The 19,744-nt window shown below is 41.3% G+C and overlaps 1 long non-coding RNA gene across 1 annotated transcript; it reads right to left on the minus strand.

Moving 5' to 3' along the window:
- Nucleotides 1-2,958: 2,958 nt before the first annotated feature.
- LOC144995572 (uncharacterized) lies at nt 2,959-16,919 on the minus strand. The gene is made up of 4 exons (XR_013659125.1): nt 16,761-16,919; nt 16,569-16,655; nt 8,229-8,282; nt 2,959-7,451 (listed from the first exon to the last, which is right to left on the minus strand). It is a non-coding gene; the product is annotated as an uncharacterized LOC144995572 (long non-coding RNA).
- Between the last annotated feature and the right edge of the window lie 2,825 nt (nt 16,920-19,744).

The following is a 19,744-nucleotide window of genomic DNA, read 5'->3' on the forward strand; positions in this document are numbered from 1 at the left end:
TGCGTGCAGCATTTGCACACAGTCAGTAAGGAGCGAGTGTGCACACCTCACTAATAACTAGTGTGGGGTACGGGTCCCGTCCAACAGCCTCCTCTGCACATCATAAGTGTGTGCAGCTTACATTAGCCCTGCTAAAACATCACGATATAGTTAAAGTACACACTGGAATGGTCAACCATTTTTCAGGACGTCCCTTAAGGTGGCAGCACGAGCCTCAAGTAGACATGCAGCCACTCCTCACTACGACCCTCCATGGGTTGAACAAGGTGAATGTGACTCCGGATAAAGGTTCTTTGAAAAGACCAAACGTTTACTTAATTTGCTCTTGGTCGATGGTGCTACATTTTTTATCATCAAAATGCTCCGTTGTCATTAAATATGGTACACTTCTGCCCTTTGGTCATCTCAATACTGTCTTTGCGTTCAATGTTACTGAACTGCACCAAGATTCACCGGCAATTAACACCAGAACTCTTGTTTTCAGCCGAACCCGGAGTTGGTTTGTTCAGATGTCAGAGTTCAGGGGGAGCTTTGACACTCACTAATAATAATAATGAGACTAAACCTCTAAACTCCAGGCCTCAAGAACCTGGTGTTCCAGACATCCCGCCTTATTTGCTGCTGATTACCTGGATCAGGTGTTTTTAGCCAATAAGGAGCTTCAATGGCAGGTTGGTTGGAAAACATGTCGGACACCGGCCCTCGAGGCCTGGATTCTGACACCCCTGCTCTAAACAGTCCTGTGAAACACTCCTACATATGCCCATTTTGACCGATTTAAAGTATGTGCGTAATGGTACAGGCGTGTTTGTTTGACGGGCACAGGAATAATGGCTGGTCTGTCGGTTTACTTTATTTATAAGTGAGTGTTTTGTCAAGTAGCTCTAAAAAACAAATGTTGCTGACCATCAGGCTGTTAGCCACAGCAGATGTATAAACAGATGTCCCACTGAGCGCTGAATGTTGGTAAGTCACACTATCATGTGATAAAGAACGTCTAAACAGAGAAACTCTGCAGGCAAGTTTTGTTTTGTTCAAATCAAAAATGAAGGGAGATTCAGAAGCAACCAAATCAGGATTTTATTTAGAAGTTAATAAAATATGATTTAAGTTTTAATGCAAGAAAAAGAAATAACATTCCAGCTTAAGGAAAAAAAGCAGCAGAAAAGTGTGTATTTAGAGGATTAGGTAAATCCCAGTGTCCCATTAGTGTACTGTTCCTATGAAAAGGCATAATAAAGGTACTATTTGTAGTCATAAAAACCTGCGGTAGCATCTCACTAGAAACACTTTTGTTGGTAATTCTCCCTGACAAAACACAGAATTGCACAATAAATCTCTGTTACACATTTAACAGGGACTTACCTCATGTGCTAATTCTGCTCTGACTGCAGGAGTTGTTCCACGTGTTGCCTCTGACTTTTGGGTGCAAACAGCTATCAAAAGTTGACTTATTTGTGAATTTACCAGCTGTCATCTCTTTGCATTTGTGCTTAATAGTTGTTTATTAAACAGCTCAGATGATAAAACGCTACGTGAACTGCTCGGCCGACAAGTTTCACTTCATTCGCTGATCGCATCTCTGAAAAGAAGCTGGCTTTTCTTCATAATACGGTTGAGCGGTTTCAGGGGGCCATGTGTTTCTGTAGTTCTTGGTCAGTGGGTGTATCTTTTAAATAAAGCCGTAGGGTGCTGAATTTTACAAGCTGTGCCACAGGAGAGTTTTTGTGAGAGGCAGGACATTTACATTTGAAACGGCCTTGCCCTGCCCCTCGTTCTGCTTCCCTCTGCCTCCGTGGCCCCGGGCTAATGCTCTCTTTTCCGTCAGGAGCCAGCCTGCACCTGTGGATTACTCACATAAGAACGCCGACACACAAACTGTGTTCATGTTCCTGGGTCTTGCCGAGGGCTGGAATGGATGGGTTTTGCTAAACCAGGATCAGTTGTTGACCTAATGATGCGTGTAAGACCACAAAGACTAATTTCTCTTCGTTTAAAGTTGACCGGCCGATGGGAAAAAAGTGGATGAACTTGCTAACAATTTAAATCCATGTTCCGTTCCCCAAATATGAAACTAATCAAACCTTGCAGTTCTTCAAAACCGGCCCCCAGTGGCCATTTTAAGAGGGAGCAGCCATGTTTGATCCTAAAACCAAACGCATGTAAAGTCTGGTGGGAAAACGTTTTTGTTTATGCTTGTATTTGCTGTTTTGATATAATTGGAGCTAAAATTTGTGGATTGTCACAAACTTGTTACCGTGATTGTCAGTTGGGAGAACCCATGAATCAACTCCACAAAACTCTAACTTTACTTTATTCATCCGAATAGGCCAAGTTTGTAACGTTGTTGAGATGAAGCCATTTTAACGTCTGACTTACTCAAGGTTTCTTTATGCCGTTCAGAATCCAATAGGTCGGTGGTCCCGACCCGGTCTTTGTTGTGGGGGAGAATTTTTGTTGCAACGTTTCAATGAGGGTGGAACAGAGACGTAACAAGAGAAACTCTGAGCTTCTATTTTGACAAGCATGACATTGTACATCGCACAGGTATGATCATCCTCTCCCCTTCCCACACTCATGGTACAAAAAAGAAGTACTGTCTATTAAATGTAACTTTTTTTTTTGGAAGTTGAAGGCTCATCTTCTGTCTCCTGACGGGCGTTTTCCCCTTGGCAAAGAAACCTTCCAAAGACGTTTGTTTTTTATTCATTTTGCTAGCTCCAGGGTTTTATTTTAGCGGTAATCTATCACGTGACCGAGAAGAGCGCCTTGTTCTGCGTCAAGAGAGACATAGACGGATGTAACAGAGAAACGGGCAATTTTTCAAAATGAAACATCTTTCAGATTCCGAAATAAATAGAACGGAAGTAATGCAAGTTATTTATTCTTTCTGTGCAGCCTGTTTTTTGTTTTTACTGTAAGTAACACACTAAAATATCTTAGTCACAGACAACAGCATTACTCTCTAGGTTTATTTAAACAGTTCATTTAAGGGGGACTGGCCCCTTGAGATGAAACATCTCATTTTCAAGACATCTATTCCTACTACATACAAGTACAGATAGAAAAACAAAAGAGAAACACAAGGGGAAAATAAAACACAAAAACCAATACAATTGGATTTACAGTATCACAGACACATAAAAGAACATTATGACGCAATAATTACCCAGAACTCTCTAAAATACTGGAAACGGGCGTCGAAAAAGAAATGCCAGACTGACACTCTGTGCCTGATGCTCAAGTTGCACCTCAGAACCTCTGATTTCGTTTGTACGCTGACTTAGCATTGAAACTGGACGCCCCTGACTCAATAGCAAAGCTGAAGGTAGCAAAACAGTTTCCAAGTACAAACCAAGTAGCCTTTCAGGACAATCAGAGTAAGTCAGCCTTGCTGTGAAAACATCCTAAAATCATAATAAGCTAAAAACCTTCAGTTTTTTCCTCTATATTTTAATGCTGTCTCCTACTGTGTTTCTATTATAAAGTCTATCTTTCAGCTTTGAAACTCCAAGCACAGTAAGTGATTATTACCCGTTCTTCTTTTCTTTTATAACAGATGCTCCGACATCAACTTCACTTGTTCTCTGTTCAAAATCAATGTCTGTACAGTTGGCTGTTGGGGGAGAACAGGGCCAGATGTGGAATCATTTACAAATGACAATGCAGCCTTTGATGTAGGGCAAAAGGAGGTCAATTGGCCTCCGTGTATGTCGTGATCATTGACTTGTGGTTTCCTGTAACATGCCTGCATCAGACATGCAGCAAGCTCGGACCATTAAGAAAACAGCGTGTGAAGATAATGACTGCAGACTGGGCAATATCTCATGAACACACAGACACTCGCACCGCAGTCCGTCTTCTCTCTGTCACTTTTCTGGCAGCCGAGACTGTTTCTACATTTCAGACGGTCGATATTCAAGTGTTTATACATTGAGCTGCAGCAGAACAGGCTTGGATGGATGAACTCTGTTTAAGCGAGAAAACCCTGAACGAATGGGAGCCCCCAGTAGTGGGGGGGGGGGGGGGGGGGGGCAGGAATCCACTGCTGCTTTGTGGGTTTTTTTTCTGTGTGGGGGTTAACCTTTTAATCCCACTCTCTGCTTCAAAAAGAGATCACCAAACGAATGATCGGCTTGTCCAGTCGTGGATTACTTTGACAACAAAATTGAATGATCCCTTTGGATATTCCATTAGGTCTGTTTTTTTTTCTAATGGGATCTGGGATTGTGGGACTGGGCTGCGTGGACATACATGTTTAAGTAAAACAAATGGAAAAGCAAACTTGAAGTGTTGCACTGACCGGTGCTGTCGTCCAGAATGTGGTAAAAAAAATAACAGAAATATGAACTCATTCACTCACTAATTCATCTGGACTTTTTTCTGTCTTCCCTTCATTGTTGTGGAACCCTCACCCCGTGGGTCTATGTGCGTTACAGAGCTAAAGTTAAAGCTGCCGTCAGTCAACAGGTCCTAATCTGTTGAGTCTCGCTCAATGTTCTGCCGGGAAAGAAAAACTATTAGATTTCACTGACTTGGGCTCTCATGGTAACAAAAATACCAACCGGCCAACTGGGATTTCCTTTAAAATTAAAAACCAAATGGTCTCACTTTTAAACGCCTTACAGCTTAGAAGTCGTTCCCAGACAAATGTACACGGACTTCCACATCTGTACTTGTTCACACGTCCCTGGATATGTGCATGCTGGACAGCCAGCTGTTCTGGACTAATGTATGCTCAAAACCCAGACTGAGGGCTTAATCCTGCCTCACTGTAGCCTTAAAGTACAACGCCTCTATGACCTTGAAAAGTCCCTGCTGGAGGTGTAAATTAAAAAAAAACATTCCTCCTGGGAGAAAAGTATTACTTCAAAATAGGTTTACTCAAAAGTGAAAATCAAAAGTACACTCTTGAATCATTATGTGTTGAGAAATTAAAACGCAAAGGGTAAAATGAATACTCAAGCTCTGTGTACCCAATTGGATATCTCTGAATAATGTTAATTAGTTTACAGACTTTCTGGAAACCGATCAACAAGAAGTCTCTTTTAAAAATGGTGCAAAAAGCAGTTTCAACGTAAATCAGCAAATAGGACAGCTGGTTAAATTGTTGAAGTTGGATCCATTTGTGCAAAGACAGTCTATTTGAACCGAGGAAGAACAAGTTCTTTTGCACAAATGGACCCAACTTTAACACTTTAACATCGAAGATGGTGCGGTGACGCCTGGATAACGCAGGTTCTTTTCTCTTTGACATAACGTAACCCCTCAATCGTTCACGCAGTCAAGTAGCTTGTCATATTTGCTTTGCACGGACATGTAGCACATTACTAACGTGAATTGGCGCAGAACGACGCAAAACCTCTTCTCTCTGTGACAGAATCAGCTGATTTACATTGATTACACAAGCACTTAATTATTGTGAAGTGTTGCATATCAGCGCAATGTTGTTCAAGTTATAAATTGACCAATCACATGCCTCAATAAAAGTAAGTGGCCATGCATTAAATGTTCAAACTGATTGATTGACAGATTCTCCCGAGCCTGCTTTCAGTGGAAGGGGTGTGACCTTTAACATGCTCACTCCTGATTGGAGTAAGTGGTTGCCATAGAAATGTAGATGGACCAATCACAGCTTACTAAGGACGTCTGGTGTTAACATGGCAACCGTTATATGGAAAAATGGCGACTGAAATGGCCTAAACTGGTTGGAACCGGAAGCAAGGCGTTTTCTAGGAGTGACATCACAGGTGATCCGTCCAGTTGTATATTATAAAGTCAACGGCAGTTACTAACATGAGTAAACACTGTCTGTACTTGCATACTGTGTATCTTCCAAAAGTGGCCCGGTGTTCATTCAGACAGCCTGGAGGTTTTAAGAGACTAGCATTTGCTATTACTCGCCTCACAGGTGGAATGGTGATTGGTAAACAGAGTTCATTATGACCAACAAACGTATGCAACGACACCAGATGAACATTTCAGGATTTAATGAAATGTTAAAGTAGATGGTATTACTGTAAGCATAAAAAACAAGTGTGGTAGACGACCAAAGGGCTTTCTTGTCAAAGATGCGACCAACACTGGCCTGAACCTGTCTGACCAGCGTTAGTCGGCCCAACAAGTCTCCTGCAGGTCGTAAGGAAATGCAATAAGCTCCAAAATCACACATATAGGTCTACATGACAAGATGAGATTGCATCAAATACAATACAGTACAGTACTGAAGATTCCTCAACAAAATATTCGGTAGTCTAAAAGACACCAGCACTTATGTGTCTTTTTGTCATGCAATCTTTTCAAACTCAGTATTTATTGGAAACAGGCATTAGTTACACAGTAACTGTGTCTGGATACAAATTGCAAAGGAGTATTTAAAGTACAGCTAAAGACAGTGAGCAATCAACTTCCTGTCTTGTTGATGGCACAGCTCAAAACAGATGGTGTTCTGTTGGAAATCCACTCTGCATTGGCCTTCCCTTCCTGTGTTCTGCCTCATCCAACCCTCAACTCATTTTCTTCCCCTAGAAAACAAACCCACCGGTTGAAAAAGGTCACGGGTCAGTAATCATTCATGCAGGACAACAACAAAAAAACAGTGTTTTTAAAGAGAAGTGAGAGCAAAATAGTCCTTTTTGACAACTCAAACCAAGTACATTGGTTAAAAAAAAAAAACTGTAAAGAGTGGGGGCTTAAAATGAAAAAGTGGAAATATCTGCGAGTGCCTTTCCTCTGAATGTGCCGTCTCATTTGCATTTCTTCACCAAGACCTGTCACAAAGACCAATGAAACTGAATGCGGGCGTGTCAGCAGGACAATGCCAGCCAGAGTCCATTTATCTCCATACGTCAACAGCACTGGTAGAAGAGAGGCTTTCAGCAGCTACATTCTGGTCAGTTTAAAGAGTCTGCACCCTCAGACATGAGTTAATGGGCTACTGATGGACATTCAAAGACAGGTGCTGTTTTTGTTAGCCTTCGACATAAAGCTGCAGGGTTCTCCTTCAGGCCTAAAAAGCTCAACAGAGTCTTAAATGACAAACTTGTTCCATAAAAGATTTTCTAGTCTCGGTTAAATTCTCTCTATTTTGCTTGTATTAAACATTTAAATATATCACCATGGCTTATTTTTTGTTCTCATTGAAAATGAATAATTTCCTGTGCTAAATGAATGCAGCAACAGCTTTTGTGCTTTGGGAATAAATCCTCAAATTCTCTGATTTCCCATCGCAGTCAATCACACAGCGAAAAGTGTAAAACTCAATCTGGAATGAAACGAGGAAAGCGACAAGACAATTTGTTAACAAAGACCCGCGGAGACCAAAAGACACTGATTTACAACAGAGAGAACAATTAGTGCTGAAAAGGCTCCAATTAAAATGATTTCTTTTGATGTGCAAAGGGAGAAGAGCTTCACCGGCACTCCATCTGCAGCCGCGCCGTCAGATCAATCTGAAATGAAATAATTATGGCAAATTAATGGGTGTAAAAGTCACCAATTGATACGCCAGGGATGATTTCATATGTCTAATTGGATGAGGGAAGTGTGTAACGCCTGAGTAGCAGGAGATGTTTCACATGATTAAGGAGACAGAGGGGGGAGAGACTTGAGGAGGGAGGGGGGGGGGGGGGGGGGGTTCTGACAAAAGATATAAAGTGGCATTCATAAAGAACCCAAATAGAAAAGATTTGACTGACTGACTCCACAGGCACAAAACTCAAATAGTCAAAACATTACAAGAAAAAATCTGTTTAGATAGTTAAATAGAATATTGAAACAAAAACAAATGTGCTAAAAGTGTATTTTGAACTAAACAAAGCAAAAATGCTGGAATAAACTGAAAGACGGTTCATTAGATAAGAGATTTTTTATGTTTTGTTTCTTGTTTCTCTCTGAAATTATGCAATTTAAGTGAGGGAGAAAAACAGACACATAGGGCAACAATAAGAAGGAGCAGTTTAAAAAAAAATCTTTTTCCTCCTTTCTTTTTATTTCAATTTTTTTTACAATTTCAATAGCCTATTTCACTCAGAAATTAACAAATATAAACAACAATTTTCAAATAAATTCATGTAACACCTCAAAAAGAGAGATTCTCCTCAGACAGATTTCCCCTGCAGTGCAAGAGATAAGTGCACACATGAGGGATGTGTTCAGAGGTTGGAAAACAAAAGAAAACACAGCAACTGCCACGATTTCAGGACGTATAGATCTGCTTCTGCGCTCACCTGAAAGCTCTGTGACAGTCCTGGTCGATATTCAAATGTAGACACTGGAGCATTCTGTGAGGAGGGGAAAAAAAAACCCAGAATAACTGAATATGTAATGTGCCTGACAATGGCTTTGACTTGTTTTGTTGCTTGATTTCAACAGCCAAAAGAAAATAAACAGAAAGGAGAAGCAAACAGGGGAATGCTCTGTTAAGGACAAATCTTATTTATAATAATGTACATTTGATGTCCTATCATTTTACAACACATTTTTGTTAATCTCAAATTCCAACCCACCTTATATAATGTTTTTTGCTAAGAAGACTAAAACACCTGCTAACTGACGAGGAGACAAAAACAGGCCTCCTCTGAGGAAACCCCAAACACCCCGAGTAACTGAGGTGTTAATTAAAAAGAAAAGGTAGGATGTTACAAGAGTGAGGAAAGCCCCCCCCCCCCCCCCCCCCCCTCCACACACACACACACACACACACACACCCCTGCGCTGCTCAGCCCGCTGTGGCAGACGGCTGAGCTGGGATGGAGGGTTCATGCTAATTGTTGTGGCTCGTCATTTAAAGGGAGGCATGTCAAAATCCTCAGAGGAGGTTAATTTGGAATTTCCCTCCGAGTCTGTTAAGTCTGTCCCATCAACTATGTCTGGCCTCCCCCACACAAACAGAAAAAAAAATACATTCAAGATGCATTCAAGCTCATTGAAAGGTTGAATTTCAAAAAACATGAACGATTTTTCAAATCAAATATTGTGAAAAATGAACAAAGCAGCTTTTCTTTGATAACGATCTTAATCAATCAACTATATCTGAAGTTAAAAAAAGAAGAGGTTGTCTTTTGCGTTACAGACAAAATGAAATGGACTAAGTTTGTTAGCATATTTACAGTAGCTTCCAGTCTTGTTTGCAACTTGCAAAAGTTGCACACCTAGGTCTGTCACACACCTAGGTCTGTCGCACACCTAGGACTGTCGCACACCTAGGTCTGTCGCACACCTAGGTCTGTCACACACCTAGGTCTGTCACACACCTAGGTCTGTCACACACCTAGGTCTGTCGCACACCTAGGTCTGTCGCACACCTAGGTCTGTCACACACCTAGGTCTGTCGCACACCTAGGTCTGTCGCACACCTAGGTCTGTCACGCACCTAGGTCTGTCGCGCACCTAGGTCTGTCGCACACCTAGGTGTGTGAAATTTGTTCTCCACATTTGACCCATCCCCTGGGTGAGCGGTGAGCGGCAGACACAGTCTTTGGTATGAATCGGCCTGGGTTTGAACCCACGACGCTCCAGTTACAGGGCGGACACTCTAACCACAAGGTTGGAGTTGAGCTGAGCTGGTAAAAAAAAAAACAGGGTATGTCCGGATTCCCACCCTGACCCGTATATAGTGCGTTTGCCATTTTGTAGTGCTTTCCTAAACTACAATTCCCAAATCGAGTGCCCTAAAAATTCCCCAGAAGTCTCCAGAATAACCAGTGGACATCGATGCTTACTTGAACGGTGGATATAGACCACAATGCATTGCGTCAGAACAATTTAAAAAGAAAATTGAAATTTGCTTTTTGGATTAGATATCAACGTTTTTATCTTCAGAAGACAGTGGACTCATAAATAATTGTTGCAAAGCGCTCATATAATTAGATTTCAACTTCATGAAATCGATGACGTCATACCCGCCGTTTAAAAAAAAAAAAAAAAGAAATGAGCACGGTTTGCTTTTAAAATTAATTACTACTAAAAAACTACATAGTCCTGCACTATATAGTTTTTGAGTTAGTTAGGGGTTAGGGTGGGACTTCAGACACAACCACAGACTGATACCGCTAAAGCAAACGTTACTGTGACTACGCTAACTAACTCACACGTAAATAGTCCAACACCGCTACATGTTAGCTGCGTTTGCGTGTTAACAATAACACCTAAAATTTTTTGCAACCCTTAAAAAAACAAACATTTTGATAGACGTGTACCTCTGAGAATAGCTTCAACATCAGTAAACACAACCTGGAATATTGTGGCACTCTGGATTATAAGGTGTTTTTGAAGAAACTATGGCATTTAAGAGTGTCTTAGAGTGTGGAAAGTATGTGTTTTGAGTTGTCTGACTGATGTCAAGATGCTTCAGGCCTCTCAAACTGTAGTCCTGTTTTCCTTGCTGGCAGTGCTGATTCTTTCTGAATCAGACTGAGTGGTTACCACGCTTCCACCTGCTGTCATCTCATCATGTAACCAAACTGACTTTCATGTCCAGCTGATGGCTCACTGCTGCATTAATGCAGAAGTCATCGTGGGAAGATGGCGAGTCCACGCGTGTGAGTGGCTGCTGACTCATCACAAAGGCTCACGTGGAGGCAGGTTGCCACTCGCACACACGATGTAAAGAACATGCAGTTAAGAAAACAGTTTAACATTCTTTAAACATGGTGGTTCTCACTTCTTGTATGATTTTACTTTCGGCTTCTTCTTTTTTTATTACTTAGGTTGTTTCGGTCTGTTATAGGAGCACAAACATTTTAGGATTTGTTTTTTCTTTTCTGTGACAAATGGTGACACATCACAGGGAACAGAGAGTCCCAGCATCAAACTGTCCACCAGCAGCTGTTTGAATGCTTGAAGATGTTCCATCAAAGCGTTGTTTTGAACTCTTTAACACTGCAGATGTCGCCGGCGACACACGCTCTTTCACGCATGTAACTGTTTCACCGTTAAGGTGAATCTTTCATATCCGCTTTGCACCGATGTGCAGCAAATACTAACGTAAAGTGTTACATAACTTTGCAAAGCCGCTTTTCTCTACGACAGAGTCAGATGGTTGATGCTGTTAACACTACAGTAAAGTAGCTTTTCTGGGCTTCAGAATATTGTTAATTACATAAACAGTTGAAGAGTTATGGTAGTCACATGAATGTCAATGCTAGAGCTTGGAATAGGTTTTTTTTATGATGTCTTGCATCATTGTCCATTTTCTAACCAATACACCTCCAACAGATTACCTGGTGAACTATCTCAGACCAGAGAATTTTCAAAAAATTTTAAAACCAATTCTTAAGATGAATTAAGAATGAATTCAGCATCATAGGCCATGTTGTGTTTTTTGGAAACAATTACTAAACTGTGTGTGTGGTCCTGCGTGCTGTTGATGAGTGTTTGGACAAGTAACAGACTGTCAATATCTTAAAAAAGGTATCAACGGGCCTGATGGGCTCTGGACGTACTAGTTTTGTGAGTATTTTTGTAAAAGCTGGAGGTTTGGTGCCTGTTTTAGCTTTGGTTTCTTGCAGAAATAGAAAAAGAATAATAATCTTAAAAGAAAATCACTGAAAAGTTGTCAAATGATCTTTCCGTGCAGCAAGGAATTTAAATCTTATAAGAAACATTAAAATAACATATTTACATTTTAAACAAGAACTGTACTGGAATTTTCTTCATGCACCTAGGTGTGTGAAATTTGCTCTCCACATTTAACCCATCACCTGGGGGAGCAGTGAGGGACAGACACAGCCGTGCTTGGGAACCATTTGGTGGTTTAACCCCCCACCCACCTCCTTCATGCTGAGCGTGAATTTTTACAGTGTCTGGTATGACTCGGCCTGGATTTGAACTCACGACCTTCCAGCCACAAGGCCACTGAGCCGGTTCAATCAAGTTCTCTGATTGTCCAAAGCATGGAGCAAAAGGATTTTGTCTTATTTTAATAATAACTTCCCTATTTCTATTTCCTAGATCTTATTGAGACAAAGGATTCTCAACTGTGCTGGTCTTGAGAAATGCTTGGAAAGGTGCAGAGAAAAGAAAACTATTTCAAACCTGGTAAAATATCTTCAATATCTAAAAACATCTTTGCAAGTATCAAATACTTTGTATCAATTCTGTATTTATGATTCCTGCCCCTGTTACTGTGACACCAGTTTGTAGTTTCATCCACTCACAGCTAACTCTTTTTCAGATAAATCCCTCTTTCTATTAAAGCCCATGGACTTCATTTATCCATTAGTTTTGGTTTAGTCACTTGTGATTATCAGGTTGAACTTCTATCACTATCTTTGCTCTGTTTTTTTTTTAACTTTTCCTTTTGGAAGTATTGTAATTGTTGAACACCGTATGTCTCCGTGTCATCGTCTTTCGCTCTCAAACTTTGGCCTTCCTAAAGATCAGTCCCGACACAAAGGAGACACGTCCTATTAGCACTAAGCTACGTGCACGTCTCCCTCGGCAACACGCACAGCGGCCACTTCCAATTAAGTCCATGTAAACGTGCGTAAATGTGCCTCTTGGGCTTCCGCGTTCACGAGCAGCTTCCCCAGTTTCTATGACGCGGCCACATTGATAGTTAAACCAGACTGAACTTTGGCCAATCAGGGACTATGATTTGGTATTGAGGTATGGATTGGCTCCCTTTCAATTCACGGAAGTGCCAACAAGTTAATCATGGAGGGGAAATAAATAATTGCGGTTTGTGCCTGGCCACATTTAGGACACCAAGTCTTTCTTATATCAGAAGAGAGCTGTAAAAAATAAAGCCTGGAGTGCGTTTGCAACGCTACAACATTTTGCACAAAGTCTCTTCCAGCTGTCGGTGGCGGACATGAGCTAGTAAACAGTACAAGAAGAAGAAGAAGAAGCCCCTTGTCCAGTGTGGACACCGTGGGCGAAACGCACGTTCAAGTGTTCGGTGCGTTCAAGAACACCACGCGTCACATGCCCGGTTTGAACGTAACATTAAGACAGATTACAATTTTGCAAACCATGTTGTTTGTTAGATGCAAATGTGACAAATCAGAAAATCTTTTAATTTGAAAGTTTATCTACATTTACACCAGGATCAGTCAGGATGCTTTTATTACACTAACAGCAATTCACGTTTTCCGAACAACTCAAGACAAGCAGCAAAGCTCTTTGAACTGGCTGTTACTTTTTACGGCTTTGCTTTTGTGCCTCAGTGTTTCAACATCCTGTAGTCGTTCGTCTCGCCAAAACAAAGGTAACAATGCCTTGCTGGTACGACCCCACCTCCGCCTTCCATGTCTACCGAGCACTTTCCCAACGGACTCTCCTCCGGTGAACACAATCAAATAAACAATATGGCCTTTTTTTCCCCTCGAAAACTAGAGTATCTATTAGGGAGCGCAAACTGCCTGATTGTTGATTGTGTTAGCATGTCTGAGTGCCTCCCCAAATTGCCCTCAAGGGTTGCATGCAGGAGAGAGGAGGGAAGGAAGACAGTGGAGAAGGAGAGTCTTAAAAATAACTAAACTCTTGACTTCTGAATGAGAGGGAATAAAATGAGTCCTCATTTCGAGGCAGGGAATACATTAGCTGGAGCTCTGAGGTTGGGGTGTGATTACACAGCTATTGTTGTTGTTGGAATATATCATATCGCAGCCTCTCCTGCAGCCTTGGCTAAATAAATCTGTCGTAATCCCTCTGGTGAGGCCTGGCGGCTTCGTGAGCCCCTACTTAACCAAGCTAATTAAAACTCTTCCATGTCCTGCTTTTTCCTAAATTTGCATGCCGGCTCGCGTCTGCGAGCTTGCTCCTCGGTTTGGACGCATTTTATGAAGGAAAAGTCTCCTTCCTGCACGCAAGGGAGAAAAAAACGACACAGAATATGCCAGGAAGCATTCTTTAAAGAGAAAAAAAAAGACTTTGTGTGATAATTAATATGGGGCGGTTCAGTAATGACCCACTTTATCGGGAAAGGCATGTGTAAAAACGAGGAAAACTGTGATGGCCTCGCCTTCATCGCCTCAACAACTGTCACTGGCCTAATTATGAAAGGCAATTAGTAATGCTTACATAGCATGAGGCGGAAAAACAGACAGAAAAAGATGCGGGGGTTGTTTTCATTGCACATTTCCACATTTACATTTTGGAAATTAGTTGAGGAACCACGGAGAGGCGGCTTTCCTGGGAAATAAAAGACCCTCACGTGGGAGTGCTTGTCACCTAATCATCTGGATTTGTTCAAGGTGACATGGAGGCGCACTCGGGAGCCCACAGTCCAAGTCCTCCTCTGGGGTGGAGGGGCTTAATGATTGAGTGTGTCCTGGGGCAATTTCTGAATTCCTCTCACTGTGGCCTGAGAAAAAGGATGAGGAATTGTAGAGGATTATTTTTAGTTCCTATCTTATAAAGCCAAGTAGGACGGCAGACAAAAACAGAGTTGGGAGTCAGGTTTAAAAGTCCTGAATAGGCAACTCTTCAAATTTTCTTAGAAAAGTAGCAGCAAAGTATAAATTGTTCATTTATGTTATTAACTCTGCCTCAAAAAGGTCACAGATAAGGGTGAACATTTAATTCTTAAAGACCCACTCTGATGAAAATGTTTTTGGTGTTTTTAACATGTTCTTGTGGCATTTTTCTCGTGATAGAGGACATATATAGAGATAATTGAGATAAAAATTGCCTTTCGCATATTTCTTTATTCAAAGTGTTGTGAATCAGGAGCAGACGAAAATGCCCTTTGAGGAAGCTTGTAGGTGTAAGGTAGAAGCAACCATCAGAGGATCACAAGCTCCCCGCTCTGCTCCATTCTGATGCATCCACTTGTAGACAAATAAATCCGTGTACGTCTTTGTTTTTCTCTTCTGAGCGGGAGTCTGACTCAGACGAGTACGGCTGAATAGCTCCGATGTTACTCGTCATTTTTGTCGCACCACTAATGTTAGGTTGGGGGGTGAGAAGGGCAGTATGTTAGTGGGAGAGAGCACGGAAATAGATGGACAGTCCCGCCAACAACTCAGGATAAATTTCCAATGGTCTGCAGAAACTTTGTCCTAGAAAACGACTCAGGTTTTTAGTTTTTTGGCTAAAAATGGCAAAACTATAATTAAAAAAAACACGTGGAAGGATTTTACAATAAATCAAAAGATGATCGGAGTGGGACTTTAAAGAAAAAAAGACACTTCAGCTTTAGAAAATGAGTCTGAAGACCTGAAGGGGAAAGCATTTTTTTCTGTGGTTCCATGGTAACAACACAGCTTGACCTACTTTTTAATTTTTGTGAGTCACCAAACCGAACCAAAAACCAAAACAGAGAAACTTTGACAGAAACATATTTATGGATTGTGTTATTAAATCTTGGTGAATGATTATGCTTTTTATTTGTGTTTTTATCCCACGAGGTTCTTTTTTTATGTGTCAAAACAGACTAGTTATTTGTATACATTGTTTGGGGGCACCACCATTGACTGTATATGGGAACTGGACTGAGTGAGTGAGACGTCACCTACAGAAAATGACTTAGTTCCAGTTCCAGTGAAATGAAGTCAATTCAGTCACCATTTTTTCGTGACACAGGCGCTGCCATGTTGGCACCAGAAATTGCCAGTAAGCAGTGATTGGTCTGAGTCAGTCTGTACGTTTCTCTGGCAACCACTCTCGCCAGTCAGGAGTGAGCTTGCTGGAATTCCACACTCCTACCATTTGAAAGCGGCCTTGGGAAAATATGTCAATCAAACACTTCAAGCGAGAAGCAATTCTCATTCTGTGCTGCTGCTTCAGCACTTGGTAAAACCGGCTCATTTGGCTCAATATCAACCTTTTTTTTGTTTGTTTTTACTTTTAAATGGACCGACCCACCTGGAAACAAGATGGAGTCTCTGCAACTTCTCATTTCCTGAAAGAGGCATTTACCAGAGTAATAGAGAAAACAGCACCAAGACGAAAAGTGGTTTGCTACGCTATCCCTTTGACAGTAATCTATTGATTATCATCTTCACCTCATTGAGTCCTTGGACTTAACATTTCTTTTATTTGAATAGTTTTAATGGCCTCTTGAAAGAGGAACCACCTGGTGTTACATCACCGGCTCATTTGGTGGCAGCACTGCCCAAAACAACCCAAAAAAAAAGAATACTGAACGGAGTTTGCTCCGCCCACCTCAAAAATGTACCAACAAACAGCAATCAATGTCAATCAATTGAACCACGCCCCTAAATATTCACAAATTTTAACTGATAAACAACTAAAACTGTTTTGTGAAAAAATAATTGTGAGTAAACTGACGGAACAAAGACCAAATGTTTTAAACATTTGGCCATCTATGTAAATGAGTGTTATCTTCTTAAAAAATAGGTATTTTTTTGAGATGTCACTGCCTAATTAGAGGCGATCCGAGTGTTGGATCTCAGGCTAACCCTTGTCAGAAAGATGGCTGCCTGCCCTGTTTTCCAGAGACAGACAGCCTTCCTGTAGTGAAAGACAAGCACAGACTAAACATGACAATGTTGATTGATTGCATTGCAGATTCTTGGCTCCCTGCTGGCATTGCGTGTGCCCGCCCCTACTGTGTTGATAAATCGTAGACAGTGCTGATGAAATGCAGCGAGGTTGCTCACCCTGTAGCTCTTGATTTGTGACGATAGAAGCAGCAGGATTGGACGAACGGCGAGTCTCACTGGAGCTCCTTGTTTAACTGGAGTAACCTGAGATGGACGCTCAAACTGTAATCCATCACTCCAACATTTTGGAAGGTTTTCAACCAACAAACAAAAAACAGACAAAGATTTAGGCAAAGGGGGAATGCTTACCTGGGAATGAGTGCAGATCTGATGAATCCAACACTGTCTTACGTGAAACAGCAGGCGGCAGAGTCTGCAGGCCTGGATTCGGGGCTGCTGCGTTGTGTTAGGGGGCACTCATCTTGTCATCTATAAAGAAGGAATGTGGGGTTCTTTTGCTGGGGCAGGGTTTTCCATTTCACACTGGGTTGGGAAGAAAAAAAGGTTAGGAGGAGAGGGAAGTTGGGCCTCCCCTTTCAGGTGGTTTTACACTTCAAAATATTCTTCTGAGCCCCAGAAAACCTATTAAAAGCAAAGACTTTGAAGAAAAGCGTCTACAAACAGAGTCCTAGAAAATAAGGAAGGTTTTTGTCCACGAGAAACAGCTTCGTCATCTTAAGAAAGCGTGATCAGCACAAAAAGGGAATTAGTTTCCTTGTTTTCTCCATTTGGATTTATATTCCTTTAAGGTTAAACAAATTGTGCAAATTTTGAGTACATGTAGATCCATTTTGTGTCTTGCAGCAGTCTTGGACCCCTAGGACTAGATTATTATATATTATTATTATTATTATTTTTGTGTGTGCAATTCTTTCGTACTGCGCCTTTGAGGAAAACTCAAAAACTCACTCGGATTCAAATTCAAATCCGCACACACCTAATACCCAATCAAAATGAATTTTAGACATAGTGACCCCCCCCCCCCCACACACACACACACACACAAACACAAAACAAAACAAACAAATGACGACAACACAACAGAAGAAACCATCAAATAAATGGGGTCAAAATTTCTTATGCAGTTTGAAATTACATGACATTCACTAACGAAACCAAAAGACATGTCAGGGATGTCCAAAGGAAGGTTTAGAATTATTATGGGATGGTCGCCATTTTGTGGCAAATTGTGAAATTTGCCGATTTTTCACATTTTCGGATAATATGTGAAACGCAACCTTGTGTTCGAATGATATTCAAAATATTTCATGCATATGCAACTAGGGTAAGTCTACAACTGCAACAGAGATTTCGTTGACCTTTGACCTCGGAAAGAGGCTGCCATCTTAAATTGAAAAAGAAAAATGTTTAGCACCAGCTACAATTTTCAACTACTCCTTGGGAATTTAATCTAACAGCTCCTACAACTCTTCGAGGATCATTGAGAAACAACTTGGAAAAAATTTTGGAATTAGAAGTTGCAGATTATGAACGGTGTTTGTGTGGAAAGTTTACAAAAAGTGCTGCGCCATGCTGCTCGAATATTTTTTACTTTAAATTCTGTGAAAACGTTGTAAATGAATTGTTGGCTCAAGCTGAATGAAACAATATGACAAACGCCACGAACTGAGTTATCAACAAAAAGCCTTTGTTGCCAAGAAAATTCAAAAGTTTACTTTTTCAGATTCTTTTAAAAATGACACAGACCTGTTCGTCAACCCCAGGCGACCAAAAAAATTCAGTGGTTGCTATCCGCCATCTTGAAGATGACCACGGTGACAGGGCCGACGGGGAAAGGTAGACACAGGTAGTTACCATCCAGTCAGTGAGGGCAGGTCAAAGGGGGGCGCCGAGGGCGGGCAGCGCCCGCAGCTAAGTAAACATTTTTTGGAGAAAGGTGAAAGTGCAGTGTACTTTTTTTTTTTTTTTACTACTGATTTAAACTGTGCATTTCATGGATGATATACAACCCAACCTCTATTATGCAGCCACTGTATATCTTCAAAGTGACCACTGCAGATGCTGTAAGATACTGAAGATGCTCCGCAGATGGAGGCCAGGAGGAATTGGCCTGAAAAGATAAGCTTCAAGTGTGGAAAACCATGAACAGGACCGATTCTTAAGCTTTATAGCTTTGAGGTCGAAGGTGAAAGTCATGAGTTCCAGGATTGGGTTATGAGTTCAACTTTCTTCTGATCTGGAAACTTTTTGTGTGCAAAAGGTTCAAAAATGAGTTGCCTTTTGTAAATGAAAGTGGTCTTAAATTATGTACAGATCGAATATTTTAGTTTAAATTATTGCCTTGCTTGCAATAACGTGATAACGATCATTGAAACCTTAAAAGTAAACATTTGAGGTTTTTTTTTGTATCTATGAAGAAATGTAATATTTTCAATTTTTTGTTATTTCATCTGTATTCTTAGCTATTTTGCTATAATTTTTAAAAATGCATTTCAGTCAGTTAAATTGTTTCTGACCACCTTGCATTTGTCACATAACGGGAAAAATCAAGAAAGGAAGAAAAAAAAAACCTCACAGAGTTGAGGTTTATTTATTTTGGTGTAATCATTAGGATTAAGCTGGTGCAGAAACACATTAATTCTTAATCCTCCCCGTGTCCCCTCTCCCTGTCCCATCGTCTGCCTTGTTACCCCCACCTTTTTCCCTCCCCCTTCCTCTCCTCTCTCCGCTGTGCTTTAGAGCACCAAATGCTTTTAATTTGTCTAGGAGGGCTAGGGGGAGTTCACTCGGGGAGGGGGTTAGTTAGAGGCACTCGCTCAGAGCAGCTTTGAGTCTCTGCCAGGCTCTCGTTCGTATTGTGCTGCCTACAGCTGGCCTTGCCCTCCTTCCCTGCTCTCTTTCTTCACTCTGTCCCTTCTTTTTGTGTCTGCTTTTCTCCATCCTTTCAGCTGTGAGGAGGAGCTGGGGGGGGGGGGGGGGGTCACTTGTCATGGGGCCAACTTTTGGGGCTTTTCCCTTGGGCACGTAAACGTGCACTTTCACATATTTAGGGACACAATTACGCCCTGCAAGGAGGGGGAGCAATGACTGATATGACAGACGGAAGAGGAAAAGATGGAGGTAGTGTCTTTCCAGGAGGAGTCTTGTGTTTCATCACTTTTTTTAGGTCTATATCTCATATTGTGGTAGAAATGGAGCAGCTTCAATGTGCTGTAGAAGAAGATGCAGAGAATGGAAGGAGACAGATGAAATGAGAGTGATAAAAGAGGTGAAGCAAGACACGGAGGCAACAGAGAATCTCCAATAAAGGCATAGATCTGATAAGAGGGGCC

The sequence above is a fragment of the Oryzias latipes genome, chromosome 11 (genome assembly GCF_053564925.1).
Source record: "Oryzias latipes strain Hd-rR chromosome 11, Olatipes_Hd-rR_3.1".
Classification (NCBI taxonomy): Eukaryota; Metazoa; Chordata; class Actinopteri; order Beloniformes; family Adrianichthyidae; genus Oryzias; species Oryzias latipes.